Source organism: Symphalangus syndactylus, chromosome 8 (genome assembly GCF_028878055.3).
Source record: "Symphalangus syndactylus isolate Jambi chromosome 8, NHGRI_mSymSyn1-v2.1_pri, whole genome shotgun sequence".
Taxonomy (NCBI): Eukaryota; Metazoa; Chordata; class Mammalia; order Primates; family Hylobatidae; genus Symphalangus; species Symphalangus syndactylus.
Window position 1 is genome coordinate 95,622,602 of NC_072430.2, and position 13,983 is coordinate 95,636,584.

A 13,983-nucleotide genomic window follows, 5' to 3' on the forward strand; every position below is an offset into this window, starting at 1 on the left:
TAATCAATTTTCAAAGAGGACTGTGAGGTGTTAGAAAGTAAAAACACCTCCAAATAAGGAAGTGGAACAGGCTAAGACCTAAGGCTTGCTTGGACCAGTATAAGCATGCCAGGGCAAATATTTAGGCAAACTTGTGGGAGTTAAGAACACAAAGTATATTGATTTCTTTATTACGGTTAGCAGATATTTTAGAATGTTAGCACAGGTCTTTGAATAAATTTTGCTTCTAAGAGAAGTTACATTTGTTCTTAATTAGATAGGGAGGAAAGTCTCTTTGAAGAGGAACCTCTACTTCACTTTTTACAGAGGGCTCTCAGAGATGAGGTGACATTTGAGCTGCTTTGAAGGATAAGCAGGAATTTGCCAGGCAATAGATAAAGGAAAAAGAACTAGACTCTTGGCCTGCTCTTCTTTCCAACACTAAGATCGTTTTGAGGGCAGAGAACGTCCATCCTTCTGATAACTGGAATCAACAGCTGACCAGAAGCATAAGCTGAGATGTGTAGTGAATATTGGTACTACAGGAATAAAACCACCAGGCTTAAGCAAAACTGTAGATGGAGACCAGCATGGCATTGCCCTTTTCTGGGCCTGTTTTCTCATCTGTAAAAGACAGAGGTTAAGTAAGAGATATAGAGTAGGTTATTCTCACTCTTCAATTCTGTGATGCTAGGACTTCCCTAAATGTGATTCTCTGAAGGTTAAATAGTCTCCACTCCCTCAACTATTCCTCATACGATGTTTTCCAAGATTATGTACCACACATGTGCTTTCCATTGCGTGGATTCTACTTTGTCAATGTCCACTTCAAAACATAGCAGAGAGCACTGTGATGCCCAGAATGAATGTAATACTCCAGACATGCACCCACCAGAGGGGAGACTCTGAGGCAATATTCTTCACCTAGATATTGTACTTCAGTTGGTGCAGCATAAAGCTTCATGAGTTGTTTTCTAGTCACACCATAGGTTCAAAGCCTTGTTTGCATGAACTCTTAATTAATCTATCCATGTATTGTTAATTAATCTATCCTATGTATTGTTGACACAGGAGTTAAGAAGGAATTACTTAGGCAGATAGCAAGGGCATGTGAGTCCTCAGTAAGGCTTTTCTTTTAAATGAAATGCAGCCCCAAATCATTTTTAACAAAGAACAGCCTGCAAGCTGTGAGCTTGCATGGACGAACGCTGGCAGGAACTAAGGACTAGAAATTTTCTTTTTTTTTTCTTTGGAGATGGAGTCTCCCTCTGTCACCCAGGCTGGAGTGCAGTGGTGCCATCTCGGCTCACTGCAAGCTCCGCCGCCCGGGTTCACGCCATTCTCCTGCCTCAGCCTCCCCAGTAGCTGGGACTACAGGCACCCACCACCACGCCCAGCTAATTTTTTTTTTTTTTTTTTGTATTTTTAGTAGAGATGAGGTTTCACCGTGTTAGCCAGGATGGTCTGGATCTCCTGGCATCGTGATCCACCCACCTTGGCCTCCCAAAGTGCTGGGATTACAGGCATGAGCCACCGCGCCCGGCCAGGACCAGACATTTTCAAGATGGCGGCTCCATCTTCCCTTCTCTGCCAGCCTGGTGTGCTGTAAGGAGCAGACAAGATGGCACTGATCAACTTGCATAGGAAGATTAGGGTGGGGGCAACTAGCCTTCCCCATGTGCTATGTAAACGTCATACCTAATCAAACTAATCTATGAGCCCTATGAAAATCAGACACCGCTTCCTCAAACTGGACTATAAAACTCGGCACATTCGCCATCAACAGGCCCCTTCCACTTGGAGACCTCTCTTGAGCACCCCGCTTTCTCAGCATGAGGAAGCTTTCTCTCTCCCTCTCTTCTTCTTTGTCTATTAAACTTTCTGTTCCTAAACCCACTCCTTGTGTGTGTCCGTGTCCTAAATGTTCCTGGCACGCGAAGACAAAGCCCAAGGTATATACCCCAGACAACAAAGCTGCTTCATTGTAAGTTTATGCAATTGATTGAACCTAAATGGAAGACCTGATACTTGTTCATGTAAAATTTATCTTAATATTCACAGAAGTATCTAGCATAGTCAATAAATATTTGTTGAATTGAATAGATTTTCATTTTGCTTTAGGCTGTCAATACAACTTTAGAAAAGCTTTGAATTTTTATTAATTTAATATTTTATAATACTTAAATCTTTCTACTCTAAAAGTGATTTGAGATAAGAACCTTGATTCAGCATTCCCTCTCAGCTGTGTGATTTCCACAAATCAGACAGATATCCTATTTCTGTACCCATAAGGAATGTGACCTAGAAAAGGCATTGACCTGGGGTTTGCCACTAGCTTTCTCCATTAATGTTATGTCCTGCTAATAACAGTGTTAAATATAAAGGTCACAAAGCACACTAAAAGCAAAAAACAGAATCTTCAATGTGCAGATTTTCAAACATTACAAATAATAACATGGTCATTTCATTGAAAGATTCACCAGTGCAAATCCTACGTGGAATAAGATGTAAAATTCCCTGAACCACTTGGAAAGTGTGACCACGCTGACAGGCTTGAATCTCAAATTTTAATTGAGGCCATCTTGCTTTTTGTGAAGAATTTTAAAAGCTGTTCTAAATCGGATTGTTCAGGGTGGTTTCCATGCACTCACAAGGATAACACCGGCAGCTGAATAGAAAACTCTAAGACCCAGGTGGCTCATACTCTGCACTGATACTGATTCTCGTTTTTTTACCCCAGAAGCCACTCCCAGCCTTCAAGCATCTGTCCGTACATCATTACACAGCGCCTTCCCTTCCCCCTTAGCAGATGGAAGGTTATAAAGAGGTGGAGCCAAGAGGGACAAAAGATTCTCATAATTGTATTTTCCAGCAATTTTTTTCTTTTAATTCTGTGCTCTTCAAAAACTACAGGAGTGACTGCATGTAAATAGACCTCTCTAATGGATGGTTGATTGCCATGGACTCTTTGCAAATTTAATCCATTAAGTGCCTCCTATAGAAAGAGAATACAATGCCCTACAATGCAGAGGGTCAACCTTAGAAAATAAAACACAACCTGAATGGGGCAGTGCAAGAAGAGAAATCCACACAGCCTCTGATGCTAAAAAGCTCTCTGTTGTTTACTTATTTTATTATTTCAGAAGGAAAGCTAAATCAGGAGTCTGATGCTTGTGCTAATCTTTTTCTTTCCTCTTTTCCCCTCCCTCAGAAAGGAAGCCATTCAGGCGACAAGCAGGCTCTTATCTCGGGCTTCTTATCATTAACCAGAGGAGCCTGTGCTGGAAATGAAATTCAGAGGCACGGCCAGGAAAGGCTGTTTCCCTAATTGAGCGGCTGCCTTTTGAAGTCTTGTCTCCCCAGTGGAGCCTGGAGCTGGCTAGGTCTCCCTGGCCAAGATCACTCATTGTGTAATCTCTCACACACCGGGAGCAGATGCTCCTCGATTGGAGCTTTTTTGAAAGGCCTTTAATAAGGCTTCTCAACCCGCCACATGTTGGGCAGCCAGAGGGAGGGGCAGTTTTCAGAAAAGCCTCTGATCAAGGAGTTCAAGACTCTAGACGCGTTTGGGCTTTCCTGTCAGATGTACTTCAGTCAAGATTCTGCAGTTTGGGGGAATTCTCAGCACCCTGAGGGTGAGAGGTGACAGCTGCTGGCAGTCCTCACAGCCCTCGTTCGCTCTCGGCACCTCCTCTGCCTGGGCTCCCACTCTGGTGCCACTTGAGGAGCCCTTCAGCCCACCGCTGCACTGTGGCAGCCCCTTTCTGGGCTGGCCAAGGCGGGAGCTGGCTCCCTTGGCTTGCGGGGAGCTATGGAGGGAGAGGCGCCAGCGGGAACTGGGGCTGCGCGCGGCGCTTGCGGGCCGGCTGGAGTTCCGGGTGGGCGTGGGCTTGGCGGGCCCTGCACTCGGAGCAGCCGGCCGGCCCTGCCCGCCCTGGGCAATGAGGGGCTTAGCACCCAGGCCAGCGGCTGTGGAGGGTGTACTGGGTCCCCCAGCAGTGCCGACCCACTGGCACTGCGCTCGATTTCTCACCGGACCTTAGCTGCCTTCCCGTGGGGCAGGGCTCGGGACCTGCAGCCCGCCATGCCTGAGCCTCCCACCCGCTCCATGGGCTCCTGTGCGGCCGGAGCCTCCCCGACGAGCGCCACCCCCTGCTCCACGGCGCCCAGTCCCATCGACCACCCAAGGGCTGAGGAGTGCGAGCGCCCGGCGCAGGACTGACAGGCAGCTCTACCTGCAGCCCCAGTGCAGGATACACTGGGTGAAGCCAGCTGGGCTCCTGAGCCTGGTGGAGATGTGGAGAACCTTTATGTCTAGCTCAGGGATTGTAAACACACCAATCAACACCCTGTGTCTAGCTCGAGGTTTGTGGATGCACCAATCGACACTCTGTGTCTGGCTGCTCTGGTGGGGCCTTGGAGAACCTTTGTGTCCATACTCTGTATCTAACTGATCTGATGGGGACGTGGAGAACTTTTATGTCTAGCTCAGGGATGGTAAATGCACCAATCAGCGCCCTGTCAAAACAGACCACTCAGCTCTACCAATCAGCAGGACGTGGGTGGGGCCAGATAAGAGAATAAAAGCAGGCTGCCCGAGCCAGCAGTGGCAACCAGCTCGGGTCCCCTTCCACACTGTGGAAGCTTTGTTCTTTCGCTCTTTGCAATAAATATTGCTACTGTTCACTCTTTGGGTCCATGCTGCTTTTATGAGCTGTAACACTCACCACGAAGGTCTGCAGCTTCACTCCTGAAGCCAGCAAGACCACGAGCCCACTGGGAGGAACGAACAACTCCAGATGTGCCGCCTTAAGAGCTGTAACACTCAACTGTGAAGGTCTGCAGCTTCACTCCTGAGCCAGCGAGACCACGAACCAACCAGAAGGAAGAAACTCCGAACACATCCAAACATCAGAAGAAACAAACTCTGGACATGCCGCCTTTAGAACTGTAACACTCACCGCGAAAGTCTGCGGCTTCATTCTTGAAGTCAGTGAGACCAAGAACCCACCAATTCTGGACACATTTTGGTGACCACGAAGGGACTTTCACCTATTGCCAAGCAGTGAGACAATCGCCAAACGGTGAGACTATCGCCTATCGCCGAGCGGTGAGTACCATCGGACCCCTTTCACTTGCTATTCTGGCCTATCTTTCCTTAGAATTCAGGGGCTAAATACTGGGCACCTGTTGGCCAGTTAAAAGTAACTAGCGTGGCCGCTGGACTAAAGACACAGGTGTCAGGCTTTCTGGGAAAGGGCTCTCTAATAACCCCCAACTCTTTGGAGTTGGGACCATTGGTTTGCCTAGAACCAGCTTCTGCTTTTCCTGTACTTCTGGGCTGAGCTGAGGGTCTACAGAGAGGAAAGCCATGCAACTCCGGGGTCCCGACAACATGTTGGTTGACCCTGCGGCCATGAGCGGAACTCTCAAAAGCATGTTGCCCAAGCGAGACTCGCACATCTATCCTATCTATCCTGACCCTTGCCTCCTGGGTCCTAATGCCTGCCAGACAAACTTCCTCTCGCCGCTCTTCTCTGAGGTTAGACCCGCTTCTAAAAATTGCTACCTGTCTCTGGTGCTTTTCTAGTTTCTCCTATAAGAATGATTTCTAGTATTAACTCCAGGACTCTGTTACCTTTAGGCACCCAGGCTCACCAATCAGAAAGACAGTTTTTGCCCAAAGCCCTGTCGTAGTGGGGACTACCTGGAATTTTAGGATCCCTCCTCAGACTAATAGGCCTGACAAAAGCTATTCCTGAAGCTAGGATATGGGGAGCTTCAGAAATTGTATCCTTCCCATTCATATAAGTGAAGATAAAAGGTGTCACTCTTCCAACCCTGGAGATCCCTTCCTTCCCTCGGGGTATGGCCCTCCACTTCATTTTTGGGGCATAACATCTTTATAGGACAGGGGTAAAGTCCTAATAATAACAGGAGAATGCTTAGGACTCTAACAGGTTTTTGAGAATACGTCGGTAATGGCCACTAAATCCGGTTTTTCTCAGTCGGTCCTCCTTGTGGTCTAGGAGGACAGGCAAGGGTGCAGGTTTTCGAGAATGTGTTGGTAAGGACCACTAAATCTGACCTTCCCTGGCCCTCCATGTGGTCTGGGAGGAAAACTAGTGTTTCTGCTGCTGCATCGGTGAGCGCAACTATTCCCATCAGCAGGGTCCGGGGACAGTTGCGGGTTCTTGGGCAGGGGTTGTTTCTGCTGCTGCATCAGTAAGCGCAACTATTCCCATCAGCAGGGTCTGGGGACCGTTGCGGGTTCTTGGGCAGGGGTTGTTTCTGCTGCTGTGTCGGTGAGTGCAACTATTCTGATCAGCAGGGTCCAGGGACTGTTGCGGGTTCTTGGGCAGGGGTTGTTTCTGCTGCTGTGTCGGTGAGTGCAACTATTCTGATCAGCAGGGTCCACGGACCGTTGCGGGTTCTTGGGCAGGGGTTGTTTCTAAATAAACCAAAACCACGGGAGGTTTTGTCTTTCAGTTGGGAAACACTCAGGCATCACCAGGCTTACCCTTGAAATGCATCCTAAGCCATTGGGACCAATTTGACCCACAAACCCTGAAAAAGAGGCGGCTCATTTTTTTCTGCAGTACGGCTTGTCCCCGATATTCTCTCTCTGATGGGGAAAAATGGCCACCTGAGGGAAGTACAAATTACAATACTATCCTGAAGCTTGATCTTTTCTGTAAGAGGGAAGGCAAATGGAGAGAAATACCTTATGTCCAAGCTTTCTTTTCATTGAGGGAGAATACACAACTATGCAAAGCTTGCAATTTACATCCCACAGGAGGACCTTACTCAGCTTACCCCCATATCCTAGCCTCCCTATAGCTCCACTTCCTATTAATGATAATCCTCCTCTAATCTCCCCTGCCCAGAAGGAAATAAGCAAAGAAATCTCCAAAGGTCCACAAAAACCCCCGGGCTATTGGTTATGTCCCCTTCAAGCTGTAGGGAGAGGGGAATTTGGCCCAACCCAGGTACATGTCCCCTTCTCCCTCTCTGATTTAAAGCAGATCAAGGAAGACCTGGGGAAGTTTTCAGATGATCCTGATAGGTACATAGATGTCCTACAAGGTCTAGGGCAAACCTTCGACCTCACTTGGAGAGATGTCATGCTACTGTTAGGTCAAACCCTGGCCTTTAATGAAAAGAAGGCGGCTTTAGCTGCATCCTGAGAGTTTGGAGATACCTAGTATCTTTGTCAAGTAAATGATAGAATGACAGCCGAAGAAAGGGACAAATTCCCTACTGGTCAGCAAGCCATCCCCAGTATGGATCCCCACTGGGACCTTGACTCAGATCATGGGGACGGGAGTCATAAACATCTGTTGACCTGTGTTCTAGAAGGACTAAGGAGAATTAGAAAAAAGCCCATGAATTATTCAATGATGTCCACCATAACTCAGGGAAAGAAAGAAAATCATTCTGCCTTCCTCGAGCGGCTACGAGAGGCCTTAAGAATATATACTCACCTGTCACCCGAATCACTCGAGGGTCAATTGATTCTAAAAGATAAGTTTATTACCCAATCAGCTGCAGATATCAGGAGAAAGCTCCAAAAGCAAGCCCTGGGCCCTGAACAAAATCTAGAGACATTATTAAACTTGGCAACCTCGGTGTTCTATAATAGGGACCAAGAGGAACAGGCCCAAAAGGAAAAGTGAGATCAGAGAAAGGCCGCAGCCTTAGTCATGGCCCTCAGACAAACAAACCTTGGTGGTTCAGAGAGGACAGAAAATGAAGCAGGCCAATCACCTGGTAGGGCTTGTTATCAGTGTGATTTACTAGGACACTTTAAAAAGATTGTCCAGTGAGAAACAAGCTGCCCCCTTGTCCATGTCCACTGTGCTGAGGCAATCACTGGAAGGTGCACTGCCCCAGAGGACGAAGATTCCCTGGGTCAGAAGCCCCCAACCAGATGATCCAACAACAGGACTGAGGGTGCCCGGGGCAAGCGCCAGCTCATGTCATCACCCTCACTGAGCCCCGGGTATGTTTAACTATTGAGGGCCAGGAAATTGACTTCCTCCTGGACACTGGCGCGGCCTTCTCAGTGTTAATCTCCTGTCCCGGTTGACTGTCCTCAAGGTCCATTACCATCCGAGGAATCCTGGGACAGCCTGTAACCAGGCATTTCTCCCACCTTCTCAGTTGTAATTGGGAGACTTTGCTCTTTTCACATGCGTTTCTTGTTATGCCTGAAAGTCCCACATCCTTATTAGGGAGGGATATATTAGCCAAGGCTGGAGCTATTATCTACATGAATATGGGGAACAAGTTACCGATTTGTAGTCCCCTCCTTGAGGAGGGAATCAACCCTAAAGTCTGGGCATTGGAAGGACAATTTGGAAGGGCAAAAAATGCCCGCCCAGTCACGCAATGCAAAAACACAAAGAGGTGGGAATCTTACTCTGACAAAGCCATCAAAATGGGAAGGAGAGGGAAGAACAGCAGCATAAGCAGCGGGCAGAGGCAGCAGAAAGGAAAGAAAGACAGGAAGTCAAAGAAAGAGAGAGGAAGAGACAAAGATGGAGTCAGAGAGAAAGAGGGACAGACACAGAAAGTCAAAGAAAGAGGCAGAGAGAGGAAGAGACAGAAAGACAGAAAGGCAGGAGAGAAAGAGAGAAAGAAAGAGACAAAAGAGAAGTCGAAGAGAAAGAAAAAGAGATGGAAGTTGTAAAGAAAAAACAGCGTATCCCATTCCTTTAAAAGCCAGGGTAAATTTCTGTCTACCCAGCCAAGGCATATTCTACTTATGTGGATCTTCAACCCATATCTGCCTCTCAGACAGTTTGCAAGAAATAATGAAATTTATCCTTACTTTAAAATCCCAAATAGACTCTTTGGCAGCAGTGATTCTCCAAAACCGCCGAGGCCTAGACCTCCTCAGTGCTGAGAAAGGAGGACTCTGCACCTTCTTAGGGGAAGAATGTTGTTTTTACACTAACCAGTCAGGGATAGTACAAGATGCCACCCAGCGTTTACAGGAAGAGGCTTCTGAAATCAGACAACGCCTTTCAAATTCTTATACCAACCTCTGGAGTTGGGCAACATGGCTTCTCCCCTTTCTAGGTCCTGTGGCAGCCATCTTGCTGTTACTTGCCTTTGGGCCTTGTATTTTTAACCTTCTTGTCAAATTTGTTTCCTCTAGAATTGAGGCCATCAAGCTACAGATGGTCTCACAAATGGAACCCCAAATGAGTTCAACTAACAACTTCTACCAAGGACCCCTGGACCAACCCGCTGGCACTTCCCCTGGCCTAGAGAATTTCCCTCTGAAGGACACTACAATTGCAGGGCCCCTTCTTCGCCCTTATCCAGCAGGACGTAGCTGGAGTGGTCACTGGCCAAATTCCCAACAGCAGTTGGGGTGTCCTGTTTAGAGGCGGGATTGAGAGGTGACAGCGTGCTGGCAGTCCTCACAGCCCTCACTCGCTCTCGGCGCCTCCTCTGCCTGGGCTCCCACTTTGGCGGCACTTGAGCCCTTCAGCCCACCGCTGCACTGTGGGAGCCCCTTTCTGGGCTGGCCAAGGCGGGAGCTGGCTCCCTTGGCTTGCGGGGAGGTATGGAGGGAGAGGCGCCAGCGGGAACTGGGGCTGTGCGCAGCGCTTGCGGGCCGGCTGGAGTTCCGGATGGGGATGGGCTTGGCGGGCCCCCCCCACTCGGAGCAGCCGGCCGGCCCTGCCCACCCTGGGCAATGAGGGGCTTAGCACCCAGGCCAGCGGCTGTGGAGGGTGTACTGGGTCCCCCAGCAGTGCCGACCCACTGGCACTGCGCTCGATTTCTCACCGGACCTTAGCTGCCTTCCCATGGGGCAGGGCTCGGGACCTGCAGCCCGCCATGCCTGAGCCTCCCACCCGCTTCATGGGCTCCTGTGCGGCCGGAGCCTCCCCGACGAGCGCCACCCCCTGCTCCACGGCGCCCAGTTCCATCGGCCACCCAAGGGCTGAGGAGTGCGAGCGCACGGCGCAGGACTGACAGGCAGCTCTACCTGCAGCCCCAGTGCAGGATCCACTGGGTGAAGCCAGCTGGGCTCCTGAGCCTGGTGGAGATGTGGAGAACCTTTATGTCTAGCTCAGGGATTGTAAACACACCAGTCAGCACCCTGTGTCTAGCTCGAGGTTTGTGGATGCACCAATCGACACTCTGTGTCTGGCTGCTCTGGTGGGGCCTTGGAGAACCTTTGTGTCCATACTCTGTATCTAACTGATCTGATGGGGGCGTGGAGAACTTTTATGTCTAGCTCAGGGATGGTAAATGTACCAATCAGCGCCCTGTCAAAACAGACCACTCAGCTCTACCAATCAGCAGGACGTGGGTGGGGCCAGATAAGAGAATAAAAGCAGGCTGCCCGAGCCAGCAGTGGCAACCCGCTCGGGTCCCCTTCCACACTGTGGAAGCTTTGTTCTTTCGCTCTTTGCAATAAATATTGCTACTGTTCACTCTTTGGGTCCATGCTGCTTTTATGAGCTGTAACACTCACTGCGAAGGTCTGCAGCTTCACTCCTGAAGCCAGCAAGACCAGAGCCCACTGGGAGGAACGAACAACTCCAGACGTGCCTTAAGAGCTGTAACACTCACTGCAAAGGTCTGCAGCTTCACTCCTGAGCCAGCGAGACCACGAACCAACCAGAAGGAAGAAACTCTGAACACATCCGAACATCAGAAGGAACAAACTCTGGACACGCCGCCTTTAGAACTGTAACACTCACCGCGAAAGTCCGCGGCTTCATTCTTGAAGTCAGTGAGACCAAGAACCCACCAATTCTGGACACAAGGGGACTTCCCATTTCATCCCCTCCCTTGCTTTCCCCTGCCTTGCCTTCACAGGGTCGTGGTCAAGTTTAAATGGCATTGTGTATAGAAAGGACTTGATGCAGATTAAGGGTGTAGTAAATAATATTACAATAAATGTATTCTGTTGACTTACTAGGGTCCTATCATTCTCCATCATCCACTGCTGGTCTCTATCCCTTGGCTAACATTCTCCCTGCTCCCCTGGTGAATCTGATACTCAATCTTGGCTCTGCGTGTGCTCAGTTTTAAGAACAAGGACTCTGAGTCCTGGGTATGGAAATTGCCTTTCTTTCCCTGGGCAGATAGACCCTGGGTAGGGAAGAAGGTAGGATTTGGGTATTTCAGGAAATGACCAGTGCCTGGCACTCCCAGACTGAAATCTCAGGGAGAAATGAGGCACACCAATATGGCCTTACATGATAGAGGTCCCCACCACCTCTCAAACTCTATCTCCCACCCTTTTCCTACTGGCTTACTACTCTCCAATCACATTGTCCTATTTGCTCTTCTCTAGACCCTCTGTGAATGTTCCTGCCTCAAGGCCGTCGCCTGTGCTGTTTCCCTTGCCTGGAAAGTCCTTTCTCCATACTCTCACCTGGCTGGCTGCTTGTTCTCATACAGTCTCTGCTCTCATATCAGCAAAGCCTTCCTTGGACACTATCTAAAGTAGCCCTCTTCTTCCATGTAATCTTGGTCACCCTGCTTTACATTCTACAGAGCACCTATTACTATCCAAAATTATGCTACTTATTCATTTGCTTGTGTGTAGAATAATTAGGGCAAAGTCTCTGTCTTGTTCTTTGCTAATGCCCAGTACAATGCCTGAAACATAATACACATTCAATAAATATTCTTTGGATATTTAAAGAAAATGACAGAACAACCACCAAAAAACATGTAAGCAATATGAGCAATTAGATAAAAATACAGGGACTAGGGAGGCTTGGGGAAAATGATGGGTTTGTGCTGATAAAAAGAAATCAAAAGAGTAATCCGGAAATAAAAGATGTCAAAGGAAAGACATGTAGACAAGAATGACTAAGGCAAGTTTAGGTGACAGTATGAAGATTGACCTGGCTAGAGCACAACTGCTCTTTTGAAAAAGAAAAAAAGATTCAGGGATGGTGATGGTGGTGGTGGTTGTTGTGGTGAACTCAGGACTGCCATGTGTAGCTGTATATGTTGTGTGTTGATGCTTCCTGCTATACAAAAAGCATAACATAGAAAGTGGTGTCATTGACATTGGAAAGTCTTCAGCCATTGTTTCTTTTTCTTCCTTTTTACTGAGACGGGATCTCACTCTGTCACCCAGGCTGGAATGCAGTGTTAATCATAGCTCACTGCAGCCTCTAACTCCTGGGATCAAGCAATCCTCCTGTCTCAGTCTCCTGAGTAGCTGGGGCTACAATCATATACCTCTATGCCTGGCTAATTTGGGTATGTTTTGTAGATATGGAACCTTGCTATATTGCCCAGGCTGATCTTGAACTCATTGCCTCAAGTGATCATCCCACCTCAACCTCCTAAAGTGTTGAGATTACAAGCATGAGCCACTGTGCCCAACCTCATTATTTCTTAGAATATAATTTTCTGTTCTTTTCTCTTTCTTTGCTTTCTGGCACACCCATTATACATATGTTGGTGCTCTGTTCATTTCTCTTTATTCCATCTCTGTTCTTCATATTATACAGTCTCTATCCATCTAGTGTGATGATTATTTCTTCTACTAGCTCAAATCTACTGCTAACCCTCTCCTATCAATGTTTTGTTTTAGTTATTGTACTTTTCAACTCCAGAATTTTCATTTAGTTCTTTTTTTATAATTTCTGTCTCTTTATTGATATTCTCGATTTGATGAGACATTGTCATCATACCTTCCTTCACTTCTTTAAGCATGGCTTCCTTTAGTTGTTTGAACATCTTTATAATGGTTGCTTTGAAGTCTTCATCTGTTAAGTCCAACATCTGGGCCCTATCACAGGCAGTTCCTGTTGCTTGCTTTTTTTTTTTTTTTCTTTGTATGAGTCACTCTTTCCTCTTTCTTTGTCTATCTTGTATTTTTTTGCTGAAAATTATTTTAGGTAATATACTGTAACAATTCTGGGTATTGATTCCCCTCACTCATCTTTGGAGCTTGCTTTTGTTGTTTGCTGGTTTATTTGTTTAGTGACCTGGCTAGACTGTTTTAGTGTAGTCTATTTCCCCCAGAGTGTGAAGCCTTTGGTGATGTTCCTTAGATGGTGCAGGCTTGGATGTGTACACAATCACCTCGGGATGACAGTGGTTCTAGCAGGACTCTCTTTGTCTCTTTTCCTGATCTTTCTGTTAACCTGTCTGCCTCAATTGGTATCACACTCAACTGTTAGGTTACATTAATTACTGGCTGATTTTGCTATTGTTTTATGACAATCTTTTGGAGCATAAATTGCTCAGCAGTCTGATTCAATTAAATTCAGGCCCTTTGGCAGGGATAGTTTTAAGTTTTTTCAAATGATCCCAAGAAGGCTCTCTTTAGCTGTCTCTTTCCTTGGTAAGCTAGGTGGTCTATTGTTTAGCTTGTTGCTCTATATTGAAAAGAGCTATTGTTTTCAAGAGCACCCTTAGACTTGAACTTGCCTACATTTTGTTTCATTTAAAGTACAGTTCTTTGGGAAGAGCTATAGGGCCCCATTTTCTTATGGACTTCCTCTTCCCCTGGTCAAAATCTCTAAGCAAATATTCTTGGTGCTGGGTGGGGCAACAGCCTCTGATCTTCCTGGCTTGCATGTTCCAGGATAGAACACCCATGTTCCCTATGAATGAGCTGAATTGAGAGTAATCAGGTCTCAGTATTCCTGGCCTTCCATGCTTGAGATAGAGCCTCTGTCCTGTGAGTGAGTGACAGAAAACAGTCCCCAGTGTCTCAACTGCACTCATCAGTAATTTAGTTTCTTTAATTCAGGGTAAGAAGAGATAAGAAATGCTGGTGGCCTTTCTCTCCTGGTGAGATATGGCAGCCCTGATGGGGAGCCGAGGGGAGAGGGAGCTCCATCTTCTTGGCCACACCTTCCAGAGGAAAGCTTTCATCAACTGAGCTACAAGAGGAAAGATGGGGAGAGGGAATATAATGCTGGTTGTGAGAGGGAGTTGGCTATGCTTAAATTGAGGGAAAAGAGGGAAAGGAACCAGTTAGGCAGATAGCTAGGTCAAGTCCAT

The 13,983-nt window shown here is 47.4% G+C and overlaps 1 long non-coding RNA gene across 1 annotated transcript; it reads left to right on the top strand.

Moving 5' to 3' along the window:
• The first annotated feature begins 4,262 nt into the window (after positions 1 to 4,262).
• On the top strand, positions 4,263 to 10,917 carry LOC134737358 (uncharacterized). The gene is made up of 2 exons (XR_010122190.1): positions 4,263 to 5,089; positions 9,143 to 10,917. It is a non-coding gene; the product is annotated as an uncharacterized lncRNA (long non-coding RNA).
• Positions 10,918 to 13,983: the final 3,066 nt, after the last annotated feature.